The sequence below is a fragment of the Ambystoma mexicanum genome, chromosome 11 (genome assembly GCF_040938575.1).
Source record: "Ambystoma mexicanum isolate Mex_15411 chromosome 11, UKY_AmexF1_1, whole genome shotgun sequence".
Taxonomy (NCBI): Eukaryota; Metazoa; Chordata; class Amphibia; order Caudata; family Ambystomatidae; genus Ambystoma; species Ambystoma mexicanum.
The window spans coordinates 1,389,635,254-1,389,656,647 of NC_090934.1; the positions used below are offsets into that span (position 1 = coordinate 1,389,635,254).

A 21,394-nucleotide genomic window follows, 5' to 3' on the forward strand; every position below is an offset into this window, starting at 1 on the left:
TCCAGAACAGGTCTGCAAGACTTGTCCTTTGCCTCAAGCCCTGGAATCGTATCTCTCCAGCTCTGAAATCTCTCCATTGGCTCCCAGTGGATGCAATGATTAAATTCAAAACCCTATGCATTGTCCACAAGGCTTTCTGGGGCCTGGGTCCAAAATACCTCCAGCTATCCCTCTCCAAATACCTCCCCTCTTGAGCTCTTCGCTCCACTAACTCCCTCAGGGTCAGTCGTTTTTCAAAGAAACAAGCTGGGGTAGATCTCTGTCTTTGGCTAGGGCCTCCCTCTGGGACAGCCTCCCTGCCACTTTAGAACTTGAGGAGAACCATCTCTGGTTCCGGAAGCACCTCAAGACCTTCCTCTTTGCTTCTGCCTTCACCCCCCTCTCTCCTGCTGATCTGCTGTCGCTCAGCACTGTGCACCCAGCCACTGTCTGTCCTCTGGTACCTGCTCATCCCGCCACCCCACCCTGCACTGCCTCCGGGCCACCCCTTGCACTGGCGTCTGTATCTGTACCCATACAGCCCCCCTTTTTTCTTCCTGCACTTATCAGACCTACCCTGTCTGCTGCCTTAAACACAGCACTTGCCAGCTGCACTACCACTGTTGCCTTTATTATTTATTTATTTATTATTTATCGGTTTCTCCTTTGCTCCGCACTTTCCACTTCTCCCCCCCTTCTATGCACTTTTTCCCTCTCCCTCTCCGATGCACTTGCACGTTCTCAGTGTCACTGGGCCTAGTAAGATCGTTGTTTTGTTCTCCCCTGTTCCCCTCCCTTGCCTTGTCGTGCTCTGAAACACTTGTGTACGAGCGCAATAGAAATAAAATATCAATTCAATTAAATGTAATTCTTCCTATAGTCCTGAGGCCTCTCGCCTCCACCTATCAGCAGTCTGGACCCCTCTGCACCTCGCATCCTGTCTGGGTCCTTTCCTCTTTCTTTGGCAGCGAACACCCGCCTGATCTTGTCAACATAACCTGAACAGTCAAAACATAGCAATGTCCAAGTCCTTTCCCAACTAAGGGCAACGGCCCTGAAGACAAACGCAGCGCCTCTAGCAGAAACTCTGAATGACGTTACAAGCCCACGACTCGTCCTGGTCGGCCTTCTCGTGTTACTTTCTGCTTGTCTCCTATGAAGCAAAAGAGAATGACACCATCAGATATGATATGATATGGCATTTGTAACGCGCCTATACACAAGTGTTTCAAGGCGCGACGAGGCAGGGGGGGACAAGGGGAGAACAGACAATGATCCTACTAGGCCAGGTGTCATTCAGATCGTGCAAGTGCAAGGGTAGGGGGACTGGGAAAAGTGCAAGGGGAAGGGGAGAGGGGAAGTGCAGTACATGGTTAGTAGAATACAAGATAAGTAGTGGGGCCAGCTGGTGGGAAGTGCAAGGAGAGTGCAGTACATGGTTAGTAGAATACAAGATAAATAATAGGGCCAGCTGGTGGCAAGTGCAAGGTAAGTGCTGGGAGAAGGGGCTGTAGGATACAGAGACAGTCCCGTAGTGCAGGTAGGCAGTGCAGGGAGGAGTGGCAGGGCCAAGGACCGAGATCGGTGAGTGGCCAGTTGCAGGTTCAGTGATTTTAGCAGGGGAGAGAGGGAGAGAAAGCGGAGGCAAAGAGGAAGGTTTTGAGGTGCTTCCGGAACCAGAGATGGTTCTCCTCAAGTTTCAGGGAGGCAGGAAGGCTGTTCCAGAGGGAGGACCCTGCTGCCGAGAGAGATCTTCTCCCAGCTTGTTGCTTGGAGAAGCGGCTGACCCTGAGGTAGTTGGAGGTGGATGAGCGAAGAGCTTGAGAAGGAAGCTATTTAGGAAGAGAGAGTTGAAGGTATTTTGGGCCAAGGCCCCAGAAGGCCTTGTGGAGAATGCAGAGGGTTTTGAACTTAATCCTCGCGGCCACTGGGAGCCAGTTTAGCGATTTCAGTCCTGGAGAGATACGGTCCCTGGGCTTGAGGCCAAGTTCAAGTCTCGCAGTCCTGTTCTGGATGAGTTGCAAAGGGCGGAGAGTAGAGGCAGGAAGATTTAGATAGAGGCTGTTACAGTAGTCCAGCTTCGAGAGAACCAGGGCTCTGGAGACAGTGAGCTTCTGGGGGAAGGAGAGGAAAGGAAGGATACCTCTGAGGAGGTGTAGCTGGTAGTGTGACTTCTTAGAGACGTCAGATATGTGAGGAGAGAAAGAGTGTAGAGTCGAAGATGACCCTGAGGTTTTTTGCCTTGCAGGTAGGAGCAGGAAGAGGGCCAAGGGAGGCCGGCCAGAGAGCTGCAGGGAAGGAGGGAGTGGGTGTGCCGATAAGTAGAATCTCAGTCTTACTGGCATTAAGGCAGAGGTCGTTGGCGGCACACCATTCCTGGATAGCAGAAAGACAGTCGGAGATGAGGGAAGGGGAAGAGGAGGCCGAGGTTAGCCTGAAAATTAGCTGGGTATCATCCGCATAGCACTGAAAGTTGGGACAGAGAGCGGCGATGCGGTGAGCAAGAAGTGCCAGGTACTGGTTGAACAGCCAGGGGGAGAGGTTAGATCCCTGGGGGACACCACAGGTAGAGAAAAAAATGTCAGAGAGGAAGGAATCTAGTTGGACCTGGGAGGGCCGATTGGAGAGGAAGGAGGTCAGCCATGCCAGAGCCTGACCAGTGATACCCAGGTTATCACGGAGACAGTTGAGCAGGATGGTGTGGTTGACAGTGTCAAAGGCAGAAGAGAGGTCGAGCAAAATGAGAACACAAGCAGTGTTAGAGTCAAGGTTTGAGAGCAGGTCCTCACGGATGTTCAGGAGAGCAGTTTCCGTGCTTCTGGCAGATCTGAAGACAGACTGATGGTCATGAAGACTACCAACAGATTCAGCATGGAGATTAAGCTGGGAGATGGGCAGTTTCTCCAGGAGCTTGCCCAGGAAGGGAGTGATAGAGATTGGGCGATAGTCAGCTGGGCAGGAAGGATTGGAAGAGGGTTTCTTAAGAAGGGGGTGCACAAGGGAGTGCTTGAGGGGGGATGGGAAGACTCCAGAGGCGAAGGAGTGATTGCAGAAGTCAGCCAGGGCAGGCGCCAGGGAGTCGATGTGGTCCTTGATAGTTTTGGAGGAACGGGGGTGGACCTGTTTTGACGAGACTTTCATAGATCGGACTTGTCTCGAAACCTCGTCAGCAGAAAAAAGGGGAAAGGCCGAGAAGGAGGGAGGAGGGGTGGCTGCAGAAGGGCCAGAGGGAGAGCAGGGAATAGAGGAGGGGAGGTGATAGGAGGAGAGTGAGGACAGGATGTCCTGAGTTTTTTAAATGAAGTGAGAGGCCAGTGCCGTGCAGAGGGCCTGGGAGGGGACACGAGAGGTGGCGACTGCAGCAGGGTTGGCCAGCTCCTTGCAGATTTTAAAGAGTTCGGCCGAATTGTTAGATGCCGCAGAGATGCGGGCTTGGATAAGGGCTCTCTTCTTAGTGAGAACGGAAAGCCGGTATTGCCTTTGGAGCAGGCGGCAGGCCAGTTTGTCAGAGGATGAACTTGAAGCATGCCATTTCCTCTCCGCCACCCTGCACTTCCGTTTAAGGGTGACGAGATCCGAGTCGTACCAGGAGTTACATGTGGCTTTGGGCTTCATGCGGATTCTCATGACACGGGCAAGGATATCAAGGGTATCAGATATAGCAGAGTTGAGAGGGCTGTGTCAGGGTGGGAGTCAGCCGAAGGGGGAGGGGCGGCGAGAAGGTGGAAGCGAAAGCCTCAACTGACACGCGCTTCATGGGTCGGATGACCGCGAAGGTGGGTGGCAGTGATGAGGGTGGATTGCCAGTGGGGTAGGGAAGGTGAGGTGGGAGGATAGGATAAAGTGATCACTCCAGGAGAGAGGAGTGGAGAGAGGGACAGAGAGGGGAAGGTCAGAAGAGATCAGAGCATCAAGAGTGTGCCCTGTAGAATGGGTCGGCCCAGACGGGAGAATAGAGAGTGAGAGAGAGTCGCAGAGGTCGCGAAAGAGTCCAGAGGGAGGACAGGAGGCATCAAGGTGGATATTGAAGTCTCCAAGAAAGAGGAGTTGAGTGGTTGAGGACAGGAGTGAGGAGGAGAGGTCAGCCCACTCAGAGAGGAAGGAGGAAATTTGACCAGGTGGCCGATAGATAGTAGCCACGGTAAGGGAATGGCTAGGGGAGAGAGAGAGTCGGCAGACAAGGCATTCAAAGGAGGAGTAGGTCTGCGTAGGGGTGACAGTGGCAGGAATCCACTCAGGGAAGATAAGGCCTCCCCCCACCCCCCCAGCACGGTTGGGCCTGGGCAAGGAGAGGATCTTGTAACCGTCAGGTAGGAGTGTGTCAAAGCTGGTGACAGAGCTGGCCGTGAACCATATCTCAGTGAGACCGAGGATGTCAAGGTCCAGTTCCTCAAGAAGGCGACAGATATCGGAGGAATGTTTGACGGCAGAGCGAGAGTTGAGAGTGGCAATGAGGAGAAGGTTGCCAACCTTAAAGGACCTCCGGGGAGGGGTACAGATCCGAGGTACGCCCTGAGGAGGTGAAGAGGAAGGAGCAAGAGAGAGGGCAGGGTGAGAGGGTGGAGGCAAGGTAGCCAAGGACAGAGAAGAGGGGACAGCAGGGGAGGAAAGGAAGTTGGTGAGGCGCGGGAAGCGTCTATCAAAGAGGTGGAGGTTGGCCTGAGGGCCTTGGACCAAGACGGTCCCATTAGCGTAGGCATTAATGATGGCCTTAGAGGAGCAGAAGGGGGCCAAGAGGACATCCCAACGGGTGCCACCATTAATGGGAGAAGGGAGAGAGCACAGAGACCATATGAAGGGTCCATTGGTCAGGGGAAGGCACGAAAAAGAGGATGTCAGTAAGAGTTTCCTTGGAGGAGGCACTGGTATAGGTGTCAGCGATAGGGAGGCCTGGGTTGGAGACCAGGATATCCTTTTTAAACTTTTTCCTACGAGATTTAGTGAGGAGAGCAGGATAGTCAATGGAGAAGCAGTTAGAGAAGATAGGAGAGATGGAGAGCACCATGGAATAAGGAGGGAGTGGGGGGGAAGACAGACGAGAGCAAGCGGACAGGAGTGAAAGCGGCAAGCCCTAGTTTACCACAATTACAGAGCAACAATAGCACAGTAAATACGAATTAGGTACTCAGTGGAGAGGCCACCTAAGTTTGAGAGTCCTGCGAGGGGAGAAAAAAGCCCTAGTTTACCACAATTACAGAGCAGCAGTAGCACAGTAATACGAATTAGGTACCCAGAGGAGAGGCCACCTAAGTTTGAGAGTCCTGCGAGGGGAGAAAAGAGCCCCAGTTTACCACAATTACAGAGTAACAGTAGCACAGTAAATACGAATTAGGTACCCAGTGGAGAGGCCACCTAAATTTGAGAGTCCTGCGAGGGGAGAAAAAAGCCCTAGTTTACCACAATTACAGAGCAACAGTAGCACAGTAAATACGAATTAGGTACCCAGTGGCGAGGCCACCTACGTTTGAGAGTCCTGCGAGGGGAGAAAAAAGCCCTAGTTGACCAGGGCTTTTTACACTCCCATATCTAACAACAAGCAAGAATTTAGCGGTCTGCTTGGTGCCTTCAGGACTCCACACTCCGAACAGGACTCCGAGTGGGCAAGGCTCGACCACCATGCCAGTGATTTCAGTTAGGGCCTTCAGGATCCCATCCCAAAAATCTCCCAATTTACGACACGCCCAGAACATGTGCAGATGGTCTGCACATTCATCCCCACAGCGAGCGCAATTATGTGCATCTGTATGTGTGAACCTAGAGATTCTCCGGGGAGTATAATGCAGCCTATTGATCAGTATAAACTTCATGGCTCGGTAGCAGAAATGAAGGGAAACTTTGTTTGTGAGTGAGCACATTTTCTTCCGCAAATGGTCAGATACCTCGAGGCCCAACTCGTCTGCCCATTCAGTGCATGCTCTGGGGGACTGGCTTGGAATGCCAGCTATCAACAGTTTGTATAGAGAGGAGACGACGCCACGAGTACCACTCGAGTTGGCTATGTAGTCAACCTCAGGGGTGTCAGGAGGTTCGTCTGGGAAGGTGGACCACTTGGCACAGAAGGCGACCCGAAGCTTGTAATACTGTAACATCTCAAGTGCAGATCCAGAATGGCCCTGCCTCCACGACTGCGGAACGATGAACTTCCCGTTGGGAAAGAAATCAGTAATTGCCTGGTAACCCAGAGCACCACAGTGGTGGGCCAGAGTTGCGTCGTATGTGGGCTCTAGCCCTGGTACCCCCAAGCAGGGAGCCACTTATAGTAGGGACATGATTCAACTGCTCCATTCAGGAGGCGGCTCCAGGCAAATAGAGTGGCCGCCGCCGGGTCAAGTGGAGAATCAAGCACATACTCCTGATGAAATATCAGGGTCATAATATTAGTCTTATCTGCAGCCAATGTCTCCAATTTGACGTGCAGGCAGGTTAGAGAGCTCGGGTATCAGTACGTGGCATATTGGGCTTGTGCCGCTGTCCAATATAACAGTAGATCCGGTGCTGTGAACCCCCCTTTCTCATGTGGGAGCACCATGTCCAGCCATTTCTTGCGGACTGAGCACGAATGCCCCTAGAACTGTGCACATGCTTTGTGTAAATTTGTGAAGTATTGTCTCCCGGGCCAGATTGGTACATTACTAAAAACATACAACAGATTAGGGACCAGAATCATTTTGATAAGCGAGAGTTTCCCAGCAAATGGCAAAGGAAGAGAGTGCCACCTGGCCATTTGCGATTCAGCAAGCGGCGCAACAGCTACATAATTGTCTGACAGTAGGGTGGACTTCGACAGAGACACCTGGACGCCCATGTATCTGATACCTCCGGGGAACCAGCGGAGAGGGTACTCTGAAACCGGCTGTTGGGTATTACTAGTAAGGGGGAAAATCTCTGACTTGGAGTAATTAATCGTGAAGCCTGAACAGGTGCCAATGCGTGTGACGTCCCGAAGAATGGGGTCAAGGTGGATGGCGGGGTCCCTGATGTATAATATGTCATCCGCATATAGTGATATTATTTCGGAGGTGCCCGTCAATCTATCCCCTCTGTGGGCGTGTCGTGTTCTGACATGGCCCACCATAGGCTCAATTACTAACGCAAAGAGAATCGGGGAGATTGGTGCCCCTAAAGAGTGTGAATATCGCAGATGTCAGAGAATTGACCCGGACCCTGGCCACTGGGTCAGTGTACAGCAATTTGATGTATCCAATCATGTTGGGACCAATACCCATATTTTCCAGGACCAGCCACATATATTTCAACAAGACCATGTCGAACGCCTTCTGGGCATCTAGTGTGACAGCAGTGGCATTTGAGTCCTGGTCAGTTCTCGCCATAACATTAAAAAGCCGCCTGATATTATGGGAAGTAGATCTCCCTGGCACAAAACACCCCTGGTCTTCATGTACCAAGTGGGACATTATCGGAAGGAAGCAATTAGCTATCACTTTAGCAAAGATCTTGGTGTCAAGGTTCATAAGTGAGAGAGGCCTGTACGAGCCGAACTCATCACTCGGCTTGCCAGGCTTAAGCAGTGCTGTGATGACAGCCTCGCGCAGAGATTCATCCCAGACCTCCAGAAGCTTAGGAGCTAGGATGGCGACATGTTCCTGATAAAATTCGGGAGTAAGCCCGTCATGGCCGCGCGCCCTGCCCTTAGGGGGGGGTCTGAGATCGCAGTGACTATCTCATCCAACAGGACGGGGGAATATAGTTTGTCCCTAGTTGAGTCGGAGATATATGTCATGGGGATCTGTGTCAGGAGATCTCTCACTATGCTCTTGGGTGAATGCATAAAGGTTAGTGTAAAATTCAGTGAAGACCCCCAATATTTGTTGGTCTGACCCCTGCGGATTGCCCCATGCATCATTGACCGATACAATATGGGCGTGGCCCCATTCTCCTCTCGTTAGCCTAGCTAGTGTTTTCCTGGGTCTGTCACCCTCACCATACTTCCGTGCAGCCTGCGGGCGGCTGAAATAGCGGACCTCCCTGTCTGCATGTGTCTTGAAGATCCCATGTTCTTCGTGGATTTGCGCCAGTTTAGTGGGGTCGGCTGCAGTAGTACATTCAAGTTCTAAGTCTCGCAGCCTAGATTCGTAGTGGGCGAGGTCATTTCTGATGGTTTTCAGCACTCCTGCCTCCTTCGAGATGGACATCCCCCTAATATACACTTTGAAAGCATCCCAACGGACTCTGGCTGTCGTGGCCTATAAGGTGTTAAATTCGAAGAAGGTCTCAATGTCTGCCAGTATATCAGCCTTGAATACTATGTCCAGGAGGGTGGCGGATTTAAAACGCCAAGTGCTACAAGTAGGCACAGGTGATCCAAAATCCATTGACAGGGTAATTGGTGCATGGTCAGATAGTGTGCGAGCTAGGATCTGGGCCTCGCCAATCTTCCCAATTAGGTTGCTGGACACTAAAAAGAGATCAATTCTGGATGAGCGATCATGTACGGTCGAATAATATTTATATTCACGTAGTCGGGGGTGGAGGGCCCTCCACATGTCATGGACCCCAAGCTCGGCAATGCTTGTGCAAATTGCGTGCTGCTCGCGATAACATCCAGTGTGCCGATCCTGTTCTATCTAATTCAGTATCAAGTATAAGGTTCATGTCACCCCCCCAAATGATCTGAACACACACATAGCCCAGTAGGATTGCAGCTACAGTGTCAAAAAATTCAGGCGAGTCTACATTGGGGCCATAGGTGTTCACCAGTAAGTATTCCCTGGCCAACAGCGTGCAGTGTGACATACCGACCCTCAGGGTCCATGTAGCTTTTTAGGAGGGTTAACGTAATAGATTTATGGATCAATGTCGGTACACCCTTGGCCTGTGTAGAATAAGTAGTGTAGAATCTATTGGGCCCCCAGGACGGTGCAATGGTATTCGCCAGGTGAGCCCGCGCATGTGTCTCCTGCAGCATAAGTAACTTAACACCATGTCTTTGGGCATACGCGACAATCTTGCGAGCTTTGGTGTAATTACCCAAACCCCGGACATTCCAGGACTTTACTTTAGTGGGCATCACATAAGCTTAGGGTACATCCCAACAAGTGCAACCCAGTGTATATCTCCTACAAAGAAAGTGACCGCTATGACGCTCCTCCACGACGTGACATGCTGCCTCACCCCTGCCATTTTCCATATAATCATTCAAAACACATCCATCCCCCTCCCTCAACGCCCTCCCTGCCCCCCCAAGATCCAACAATTCCCCCCAACCAGATATCGGCATACCCACCCCAACTTGGACTAGTCGTTCCGATTGCCCAACAGGGACCAGTAACTAAAGAACCCTCTAAAATAGCCGTTGCAACTGCAGTGGGGTGTGCTGTTGCCGTGCAATCAACAGTACCTGAGTATAGAATTACCAGAGGTGGTGCGTAGGTTGGCGGTGCACATTACCATAGCACAGTTTCCACTCACCAATGTATGCAGTAAAGAAGTGAAACAATAAGGCATAGGTAGATGCAGTACATCCATATTAGATGACACATATAGTCAGTGGTTGAGACACTAATGAATGCATCATGTGTTGCATAGTCCAGATAGGACATTCTTCAGGAGGTAGCAGGGTGCAACCAGGATGGTAGGGCACACTGCATTTAAACAAAGTGTAGATATATACTGCTGAGAGCTAGCGTGATTAACACTACTATCGACCCAGTAGTGAACGGATAACAGTGACCGCAGTGGAGGCAGTACGAAGCCAGCCAAGTCATGGCTCACTCATTGTCCATAAGGTCCTCAGCTGGATTGTGAATAGCTATCTGCACCTCTGTGAACTTCACTGCTTCATCAGGGACGGTGAAAAAGTATAGTTTTTCCCTCAAAGTAAATTTGAGTCACGCCGGAAACTTATTGCGTAGGGAATGTTCCGCTCCCTGAGCAGCTTTTTCACACCAAGGAATTGGCGCCTCTCCTGCTGCACACCAACAGAAAAGTCGGGGAAGATCCTGATAACTTGGGAACCGAGGCAGAGTTCACCCTTTCAGGTGACAGGTGGAGGATGAGATCCCTGTCCCTGTAGTTGAGGATCCCAGCAATGACAGGCCTTGGAAAGTCTCTGGGCTTAGGTCGCGGTGATAGGACGCGATGGGCACGCTCAACAGTGAAAAAAGGGGACAAGTCTGGGTTGTTGAGCAAGTCCTTGAGCAGGCTTTCAACTGCCAACTCCATGCGGCCCTTAAGCAAATTTTCCGGGACCCTGATGATCCGTATGTTATTCCTGCGTGATCTGGATTCCAAATCACATTTTGCCTTTACAGTCTTCATGTCACGGTTAAGGGAGGTGACAGTGTCCTGAAGGGTGCGCAGTCTGTCCTCGTTGGCTCCAATTCTCGTTTCCGCTTCAGTGATCCTGGACCCGGCCTGATCAAGTTGAGACTTGAGCGATGCAACATTGGCATTAATGTCATCCAACTTTCCATGGACAGAGGCAAAGTTCGTGGCCATGGATTCCATCATAGCAGCAAGGTCAGGAGTCAGCATGCTTGGGCATGAATCAGGTTCATCTAGGTTGGAAGACGCTTGACCCGGCTCTGATCTAGGTGTTGCTTTGGCGAACATATCCATAGCCTCCATTTTGTTGGCGCCACGAGATCTGTTCGACATGACTGAGCAGCTGGAGATGTGGAAATGTTCGGCTCGCTGAAGTTTGAAAACTGTATAGGCTACAGCAGTTTGGGTCGGGTGATCTACACCTAGTGGTTATGGCAGGGGCCGACGGGAAATTAAGGCGGTGGTTGAATAGAGCAGACTAACACAGCTGGGTGGACTGGGTAGTTTGTGCACAGGCAGGAGCGCTGGTGTAGCTGGTTGGCCAAACCACTACCAGTTACCTGATGGGTAAAGGTGGGGATGCAGTAGGCCTTGCTACCACAGATGGGACCAGAGGTAATGACAATTCCGATGTATGTGTATTGGCAGATCACTGCGTCCATTCAAATATTCATAGCATTTGTAGTAGATGAATCTCAAATCCACCTTACTTGTAGGCGCAGAGAACAATGTTGGCCAGCACAAGGGAGCAGGAGCACTCCAGTGCCAATAGGGTATTATCCAAGTAATGTGCGCAGGGTCATGGGGGCCCAGGCCAAGGTGGAGGCCCTGTATGTGGACCAGGTCAGTAGTCTAGCACGGGCGGTCCTCTGCCACGCCACCCCTCCGCACTAGGTCCAGAGCACAGCAGTATAGCGGTCGCCGCCAGAGGCCAAGCCCGCAGCTCCAGCCGGCACGTCTAATTCAGCCCAGTATCAGTTGCAGGGTGCCACTCTGCCACGTGGCCACCCTGGTGCCGGCTACGGCAAAGGTGGGGTCCAGGCTCCCCAGGACCAAAGGAAGGAGACGGCAGCAGCCCCGGCTGTGGTCGCATGAGATGGCTTAGATCTAGAACGAGCCCTCGCAGCACCAGCAGGCTTTGGCCCGCCGCAGGCGACGAGCGCGGCTCAACAGCGGCTCCCCAGCTCAGGCAGATATGGCCGCCAGCGAGGCTGCACATATGGGCAGAAGAGAAACAGTTGTATCAGGGCTTCAGAGCTCCGATTTCCCAGAACTAGGAGCAGATGTACCCCAAAGCGTCCGTCATATTTAGTGTCAAGTTTAATTTCAGGATAACAAAGCAAACCGCTGATGCTGTCAGATATGAGCCATTGATGCACAGAGCTATGAAGCTAGGCACCCATTCCTCAGGCTGCTTAACAGCGCCCCCCGCTCCAGTCTATTCTGAGCAGGAATAATGCCCGCCCCTGTGTCTTTAATACAATCAAGACTACCCTGCTCTGTAAGCCTGGGCAATCTTCATTCTATGTCAAGACCGGAGGCGAGCATTATGCTTGTTCAAAGCTATTCATCAGAGTCACAGCAATCTCAGACACTGGCTAAAAGTAAAATGTCTTAAAGGTGGATTCTGAAGACTAATCTGCTGGTTTCATAATGTGTTGCAAGGACACCCCCACCGTGAATGCTTCAGAGGCCAAAGCGCCTCTAGCTTAATGCGCTCCAAACCTGTTCAAATCAATGCCAGCTCAATGCATTACCTCTCTGACCCACCTGGCTATGATGGCGGTGGCCACTGCACAATACGGTTTCCTAGGTTCTATGAGCAACAGAGACACTCTGCGCGGCTTAATTTCTGCCGTAGCTAATTCGTAATCCTTGATAAACTGTGCTATGCTTAATTTAGGGTTATTAGGGAAATAAGGATAAGAAATCAGTCTAGAATCACTCTTAGTACACATCGCGATACAGAATGCTATGCCCTCTGGGTAAAAAATCTTCCTCTGAATTTCCAGCGCTTTCACTTTGGAGACTTTCCTGCACGACACCAGGTAGAGTAACATTGCCAGCTTCCCGGATAACCAGGCTATAGAAAGTAGATCATTGTCGGTCCAGCTAAGAAACCAGCGAAAAACTTGGAACTGAGTATTTATGGGCGGGAGGCTTGTGTAACCTAGCTCCTCGCGTGAGCTGAATGACTGCAGGGTGCTTCCCAATAGTCTTACCGCCACTCTGTCATGTCCGGCGGATATAGCTGACCTATAAACAGAGTCCTGTATGCGCATTCGTCGCGAAAGCGCGCGGCAAAACAATTCAGTACTTGCACTACAGGCGCTGAAACTGGATGAACACTTTGTTCTCCACACCAGCTCTCCCATCGGTTCCATGCGTAGCCATAGCTCTGAATAGTGGAAGGCACCCAGGAGTCCCTGATGTCGGCAGCGAGCTGCAAAATTCCTAGCAGAGCCCATCTTTTCCTGAAAGCCTGCAAGCTATCGGCTTCAGGCTCCCCTCGTCGATCAGCGGGTGCGTCTGACTGGTCAGAAAGAGCAGCAGGTCCTGCCAGCAAGGAATCATCCTCGGAAAAACCGTGGAAAGTTCCATCACTACTGCAAATCAGACTTGGAACTTCCACAACGGGGCTACTAATACCACTTGCGCGCTGTCCTTCCGGACCATCGCCAATACTCTCATCAGCACGATGAACGGGGCAAGGGCGTAATGGACATCTCTGGTCCAGTTGTGGGGGAAGGCATCAGTTCCCATCGCTCCTGGATCCATCCTCCAACTGAAGTACTTGGGAGTCTGTGCATTAAATCTGGACGTGAAGAGATCGGTGTCGAAAGGACCCCACATCTCCTGCAGTTGTGCAAATACTGCTGGATGCAGTCTCCATCCGCTGGAATCTACAAGGTAACACGAATTCCAATCCACCAACAGGTTCTGCTCTCCTGGCAGATACTGTGCAGTCACCACTATGTTCTGTTCCAAACAGTAGTGCCAAAAGTCTTTCGCTTGCTCGGCCAGCATATTCGTTGTTGTCCCCCTCCATCCGGTTTATGGACTGGACTGCTGAGATGTTGTCCATCCTCAGGAGGACACAACAATTTGCTTTGTCTTTGACAAAAGCCCATACTGCGAATGAACTTGCTATAACTCTACACAATTTATGTGTACCTGCAACCATCCCTTGGACCATGTGCTGCCTTTCTCAAAACGTCTACTTCTCGCCCCGCAGCCAGCTCTGCATGCGTCTGACTGACTAGCCCCGCAACATCCTATGACTAGTACCCTCCTTGAAGTTGTCTGTTCTTGAGCCTCTGCCCGGTCCTGTAATGTAGTAGCCCTGGAAATATTGCCTGAATCGATGCCGCTAGAAGCCCTACTAAATTGGCTAGATTGCAAAGCAAAATATTCTTCTCCCTAATCACTGACCGCAGTTAATGGCTTTGAGATTGTGCATGGGCAGCTCGAGTGTGGCCTTCTTGGTGTCTATCACGAACCCCAAGAACTTCAACCTCTGCTTGGATTGTAATTCCAACTTTTCTATGTTTATCAGAAACCCGAGGGAGGTAACAAGCACATGGTACAACGTCCTTTCATCGCCTGGCTTTTCATCCCCAGGCTTTTCAAAGTGCACATTCCATCGAATGTGCTCATCAAATATTTTAGGGGGGTGGGAAAGGGCCGATAAGGGTTTGGGCAGGTGGGCAATGGCAAAAAATGTGTGGGAAGGGGGTTTGGCGGGGAGGAACCCCCCTCCCCCCCCCCCAAAAAAAAGAAAAAAACCATGAGCACATTCAATAGAATGTGCATGTTTAAAAGCCTGCGGATGAAAAGGCAGGTGATGAAATGACATAGAACCCCAGCACACAGACCCAGCGTACCTGCCCCTGGAGTGCGGTGCTGTCTTGAGCTAGGATGAGGATATTGTCTAGGTAGACGACGATCCTGATGCCTCCCCCTCTGATGGCCGCCGCTACTAGCCTCATAATCTTGGTAAATGCCCAGGGAGCGGAGGCTTATCCGAACAGGGGACAGCTGAATTGCCAAACCACTTTGTTCCAACGGAATCTGAGAAATCTCTGGTGTTCTTGCGCTATTGGGACGGTAGGGTAGGTGTCCCTGAGATCCAACCTTGGTAGCCAGGCTCTCCTTCGGAGTAGATCTCGGAGGAGATGAATATGCTCTATCTTCTAATGTCTGTAAGTCAGCCATTCGTTCGGACCTTTCCGATTGATCACTGGTTTCACTTTCGCTTTCCTGTGGAACAGGAACATATTGCTGAAGAAGCTTGGACCTCCCTGTACATTGCACTCCATCGCTTATTTGTCAGCTAGACTGCGCAATTCTACCTTCAACAACTATAACTCCCTTTTCCCCATGTGTATCGGATGGGGTTCCGACCGTTGCACGGGTGCACCCTAAACTCCTAGGCACGGTCCTGCTACCGCCTGCAAGACCCAGTCATCGCTTTTCAGTTCTCACCACATGTTCAAAAACAATACTGTTCTGCCCCCTACTCTCGGAATGTTTGCGCACTTCGCACTTACCGCCTGTGGCCATCTGCTGCCTTTAGGTGCCTCTTCCTCTGCACTCTCTGGGATGCCGGGACCTCGTCGGGAAGAAGGTGTCCTGCTGTCTGCTTTCCTAGTATTGGGCCCGCTGCCCCTGAGGTCTTTTTTGCATATTGAAGCGACCAGTCGATCAGCCTCGATGTCGACCTGACCGGTACTTACAAAAACGTGCCCTAGGAGAATCTTCCTTATTGAGCTTTGCACCTTCTTCCAAGTGGTATACGTTCCGACGAAATGGGACATTTCTTTTGCAAAGGCTTCTCCAAACCGCATGACCTTTGCACCTTCCCCTGCCTCAAATGTGGCTAGGTCACTTAGCTTGCCATCTATTTTCAGCAAGAGCCCTCTTCGCCTTTCCTTCGAGCTTCCCAGAGCCTGTGCGTCTACAGGCTCCCCTGTATCCTTGGCTCTCTCAGCTAGGTCCATTATTTTTGCTAAGAGGCCTGCCAGATCCAACACCTTGTCCTAGCAGCCTTTCCAAGTGCGATCCACCCCTTTCCGAACTTCGCTGAAAGTTTTTGTCACAAAAGTCACCATCTTGGTGTCTAGATCTGGGGTGTCTGTAACTTTGCCGGGCAGTTCCGGTCTGGGGCATTCCGCTCTCATGCGTAAGTGCACCTCTATCTAGAGTTTTTCTGATATGTTGGGCTATGTACAGCGCTGCCTCATCAGGTGGATATCCGCCATCATCCTCCCCTATATTAGTCACCACTGGGGCCGGGGGTAGGAGGTGTGGCACTGTTGACTTTTTCATGAATGCCGTTAGGGAGAATTCTCTCTTTAAGCTGAATTTCCTAACCTAGTAAGTCCCCCATCAGCTTTGCTGGATTTCTGGAGTTTGTTTTTTTCCTCCTGCTTAGAGTGAGACTCTTTTTCTCCCACTCTTGGACATGATTTATGGTATTCCTTTGACTGGTAATGTGTTTTATGGGCTATGGGGTCCTTTACTCCATAGGGTCTCATGTGTTTTTATTATGTGTGTTACACAGCACCCTCCGTGCAGTAACACAGGGGTGTCATAGTGACCCCCCACCATAGACTCCATACCCTGGGACTGACTACTGTCTCCCAGGGAATGTAAAGTCACAATTGGCTTTACTAGTCCCAAATTATTAACAGAAACCAGTACAAACCATCATATTGTGGACGTACTGGTCGGGGCGATTCGATTGCCCCGGGGCCTGTTAGTCGAGGGGGCATGTCTCCGTCCCCCCTGATCGAGTTTTGGCTGGTGGCAGTGGAAACTACTTTTTATATTCGACCGCAAATATTTCCCTATGGGATTTTCCCATTGTTTGAGGCTACCAACTTTAATTATTTAATTCTCATAGCCTCGAACATACCGCCAGTTTATTTAATTAATATTAATTCTCTGGTTGGTATTTTTTGCCAAGACTCGATTCTAAAATGGCGTTTGTGTTCTCTTCTGTGACTCCAACCCAAGTCGAGCCCTTTGTTCCACTTTTTTGGCGGGCTTCTCCACAGAAGCCTCCAAAAGTGGTGCCACTCTGTCTGGGTACCACAGGGTGTGTGGGAGGGGGTTTAGGCACCCTGGACTGAGTTACCTTGGTAACTCAAGTCGCACTGCTCACCACTTAGCATGTTTGATTGACAGCTAGGCTGAGTGAATGGGGGTATGCTGCATAAAAGCAGGGATTTGGGGACTGGAACTTCAGAAGTCGACACAGGACCTGAGAATCCGATGAGGGAGAAGCTGAGCCGACCTACCACAACACCACCGGTGGAGCCCTGCAGAACCGACTCACCACTTCCCGAGGACAGAGAATATCTCCCGGCTGGAGTCTTCTTCCCCTGACTGGTGGGCACAACCAGTTTACCTTTCTTTCTTCGCACCCCAGACCGGTTTGTGGTCGAACTGCCCGTGCCAAGCACCCCGGCGGCCGGATAGTCACTCACCACTGAACCGCGAATCAACGGACCGCTCCTTGTACCTGAGAATCTCCGCGGCTGGTTTCTTCCCTGGCAGTGCAACGGACTCCTGTCTTCCTCCACGACGATATCCTCTCCTCCCCCGGATGAAGCACCGACTTGCATCCACTGCCAGGAACAACTGCCCCCGCTGGAGTGTTCTCACCACTTTAAGGTACTGTGTCCGCCAGGCCTCCCTTTCTAAAGATTGCTACAAGGTAATAATAACTCCTTAACCTTCTGGACTGGGCTGGCCGCCTTGACCCTCTAACTGGTCCCTTTCTTTGGTCCAACTCCTTTTTGAACCATTACAAGACTTTCGTGCACTGCAACCGTGTGACCTTGGACACATTTCGTTTCGATCTTCTTAAAGCGGATACGGCCTACTGACTCTGAATTCACGGTTTTATTTTGCCTTCCTCTCTTGTTATGTTCTTGTAAAAGTGTTGGGATCTGTTTCAATTTGTTCTCTGCTTTTCTCTCCCTTTTTAAAACAAACTATTAGAGTGCCATCTACGTTAAGCGCTCACCGCTGTCTGAGAATAAGTGGGGGCTTTACTTAAGACTTGTCTAATATTCTTTTAAGGGAGTGTATATCTTCTAGTGACCGTGTTTTTGAATTGCCTACTATTAGTGCCTGTGTGTTTTTCTAGATATGGTTTTAAATAAATAATTATATCTCTTTTACACCAAGCCCTGGTCAGTGTTTACTTGTTCTATTGTGTACTCTTGACCTATTGTGAATACTCTGTATGCTGCCTAACTCTTCTTGAGGGAAGTCTGACTTCTCAGCCACAGCTACCAAGTGAATCTGTGTGGTACAGACTGCTACCAAGTGGGTTTAATGCCAAACACCTGTAGTCTTAAATCTTTTGCAGTGGTCCCAGAGGGAACTGCACAGGTTTCTGCCTAACAAATGCGTTCTTCAATTTATCAAAGGGGTCGACCACCCCACAGGGCACACTGTTCTCCCCTTCCAACTGGCTGGTGGGGGGGTTGGGGGTAGAAGAGGGAGGCCTCTTCCGAGCCTTCTTACTCCCCACATGTTCAACCCTGGTGTAGGGGTGTCTGGCTGATGTACCTTCTCCTGGGCTATCTGCCCTTCTCTTCCTGTGCGCTCCTTCTCTTGCACTCTTATCGGCCAGCATGCCTTCCAGAACCTCCAGGCGCTCTGTAAGGGGCTGGACTCCTTGAGATACTGCTAAGGATTCCCCAAGACCTTTTGGAAACTTAGGGAGAGGTCCTTGTCCTCCACTGTCATGTACTCGGCCCATTCCCCCCGCACTCCATTCAGGGGAGGTGCTCCTAGATGCCTTGAGGGTTTAAAATCGGGGAGGTCAGGTACAGTGTACTGGATCAGTGTAAAGGTGTAGTGCCACGTTCTGCTTGAACTGAGCAAGCTGCTACAAGGTCATCCTCTTTGATTATCTCTTTTTTTTATTTGATGGTACATTGTAATGTCTGTGTCGGCTCACACTGAAATTCTGTTCTTTGCTGAGGAAGACTTCTTGGAATTAATTATTGCTCTTAGCGTGAACAGAAGCCGCACGTTGCACCTCTCCGATCCGCTCTGCGAAATGAAGCATAATCAGAAATGATGTGCCACGTGGCCTCGCTTGGTTGCATTGGACGCTGCAGCTGCTCTGGGGTCCTAGCGCCCGGCGTCCGTCTTGCAGCGATAAATAATCTGTGCTGCCAGAGCGGGACCCGCTGCCAAGCGTGGGTGCATTCGCTCACGGCTCCGTTCCCGACTCTGCTTCCTAATCCTCACTAAGGGCAAACTTGGTGACCTCAATGTGCGCTCCACCGTCCTGTGACTAATACTCTGCTTGTGTGCTGTAAGTGGCCAAGCACCCGGGAAAACGGCACTGAGGAAGGCAAAATCACTCAATGTTTGTATACAATCGCATTGTCATAGGTGCAACAAGCGAAAACACATGAAAATAAGAGGGGTCCTGACTGCTGCTAGGTGGAGGTGAACAGCCTCAGGACTGCAAGAAGCAAGGGATTTCCTTTGATCATTTAATCATTTATTTAAAAAAAAAAAGAAGAAACATGTTTTTTAAATGCATAAAGTTGAAGTTTCGAAGTGCTGCGAGTTGCAGGATTAAAGGAAGCTAAGAATAATGCTTGCCACCGGTCTTGACATAGAATCCAATGGGAATATCTCCTCTCTCATTTCCAGAGCATCCCAAGGTGTGTCTGGTTTAGTCCCTCATTTATTTCTCATTTAATGACATCTTCTACCAACAATCATGTGGAACTGCCATGGGTGCAGCGTTCGCACCCAGTCTAGCCATCATTTTCATGGCAGAATACGAGAAGACCTTTATATTTAATGATGCCAATCCTTTCCATAACAACATCCGCCTCTGGCATAGATACATCGATGATGTTATTTTCATATGGCATGGCAATAAGCAAGAACTGGACAATTTTCTAAACTGGACCAACAACTTAACACAAGAAATTCAATTCACGATGAGCTACAATAACGAGAAAATGAACTTCCTTGACCTTAACATACTGGCCTCGGATGGGAAGCTCGCATGCTCGAGTTTCAAAAAGGAGACTGACCGCAATACTACATTGCACTATAGGAGCAATCATCCCAAAAGCCTCCGGGACAACTTGCCCTATGGACAATTCCTCAGAATCAGACGCAATTGCACCGATACTCAGGACTTCAAAGCACACGCTTCAGAACTTCAACAGAAACTTGAAAACAGAGGTTACCCTAAAAAACTACTCAAGGATGCCAAGAAAAGAGCACTCTACACACCTAGAGAAGTCTTATTGGCTCCCAAGGTTCGCAACCATAACTCTGAAGACCCTATGTCATGTGTAACCACCTTCAATGCCAATACATCCAAACTCAGAGGCATCATTAAAAAACTCTGGCCTATCGTCCAGCTGAGCCTGCCAGAAGAACCTCTACACAGAATGGCCCTTAAGAGATCTAAAAATCTTAAAGATCTCCTAACACATGCTAGAAACAAAGGCAAAGATTCCAGATCGACTCTGTGGAATATGCGGGAGATCCGCGGTCATCATCCCTGCGGGAGCTGCTCAGTCTGCAGCCAAACAAAAAAAACTACGATCCTTCCCGGTAGATGGCAAAGAATGGGAAATCCGTCACTTTTCTAACTGCAAGACATCCAATGTTATCTACTTGATTGAATGCCCCTGCCACTTACGATACATAGGGCAAACATCTAGACCAGTGAACAAGAGAATAGGGGAACATAGGTTTAGAATAAGATGCAAGACTCACAATGCACCCCTGGTTTCAAACTTTCTCGAATTCCAACATAATTATGACTCCTTCAAATGGTGGGTGGTGGACAAAGTGATGGACTGCTCCAATACCACCAATGCTCTCAATTACAAAGAATCTTGGTGGAATTTCAAGCTACAAACCATTGCTCATGGTCTCAATGAACTCGCACAGGTTGAATATCTGTAACCAGCTGTACTCTCGCCCCGTAGCCGGTTACCCTGCCGCCACAACACTGTATCTCCAAGCCTGTCTGTAGGTGCATTCCTCCCTTTGCCACCCAGGGCCCCTAGTACATGCACTCAGGCCCACCGAGGGCACATTCTCCATTTGCCCACCCTCCTAGCCACTTTGCACCTCACTCGCTGGTATTCCTTCTATTTCTTCTTTTCAGGGACATTCCGACCCCCGACAGCCCTCTCCAACTGTTTACACTGATCACCCCGACCAGCCGGTGCTTCACTCTGTGCAACGCAGCACCCAGCCTTTCACGACTCAACAGCATCATTCCACAATGTGCATATTTTATGCAATGTCCTTCCGTTTACAGTTTTCTCTTTCCTTCACATACAAGAGCACCAACATCCAACTCACCTAGCCGGCCTGGTCACTGAGCCCAGGTGTATCCACAACACCAACTGTCGAATTCTAAACGACGCATCCTTTCGCGTCGTCTCCCTGGAGACCAGACTGCTGCGCCCATGTGCATGCGCGAGGGACAGACGCTCACTCCACCCGCATGCGCACTTCATATTGCTCGCACAGCTCCTTCTCTTCTGAACGCGAGCACCGCTTCTGTGCGAATTCGCCGCACGCCAACAGATCCATCATGCCTTTAGGTGAGTTCTACCCCACATAGGGCACCAGCCTCCCATTCAGGGCTCCACCTCACAGCCGTTACCATTCACTGACATGCTGTTGTGGTCTCTTCATTTTCCTTTTTTGTTTTCTTGTCTCTCCCTCCCCCTCCCCCCACTCAGCAGCTTCGATCTTCTGACCGCCTAGATCTTACAGACAGGAACTGATCTCCTGCCACCAAGACTCCTTTCACACCGAGGGACTCACACAGCACCTCGTCCTGCGGTACCCATTCTACCAGGTACCCCTCCCTTTTTGTTACTTTTACATCATGTCAGCAACTAATAGCCTCCCCAGCCACATGTCTTAATCCACCACATATGTCTTTTTCAGGTCGCTCCTCAGTGATTACCCAGCGTCCCTCGGCCAGCGGGCAACCATCCTTTTACCAGGAGCACTGCTACTATCAGCTCATACACCTAAAAGCCTCTGAACGCAAGGTCAGTGCTTGGGTACGGAGGGCTTTCCCCAGTTTGTAGCCTCTCACAGGCAT

The 21,394-nt window shown here is 50.4% G+C and overlaps 1 protein-coding gene across 3 annotated transcripts in view; it reads left to right on the plus strand.

Moving 5' to 3' along the window:
• EFL1 (elongation factor like GTPase 1) overlaps window positions 1–21,394 on the plus strand; it is a 904,242-nt gene that overhangs the window by 21,651 nt on the left and 861,197 nt on the right. The window contains exons 1-2 of one of the 3 annotated variants that reach the window (XM_069625005.1): window positions 21,024–21,142; window positions 21,235–21,341. The exons of the other annotated variants lie outside the window; for them this stretch is intronic. The gene's annotated coding sequence lies outside the window, so the exon portion shown is untranslated. Of the gene's footprint in view, window positions 1–21,023; window positions 21,143–21,234; window positions 21,342–21,394 lie in introns of those variants that run through there. 3 annotated transcript variants of the gene reach the window in all.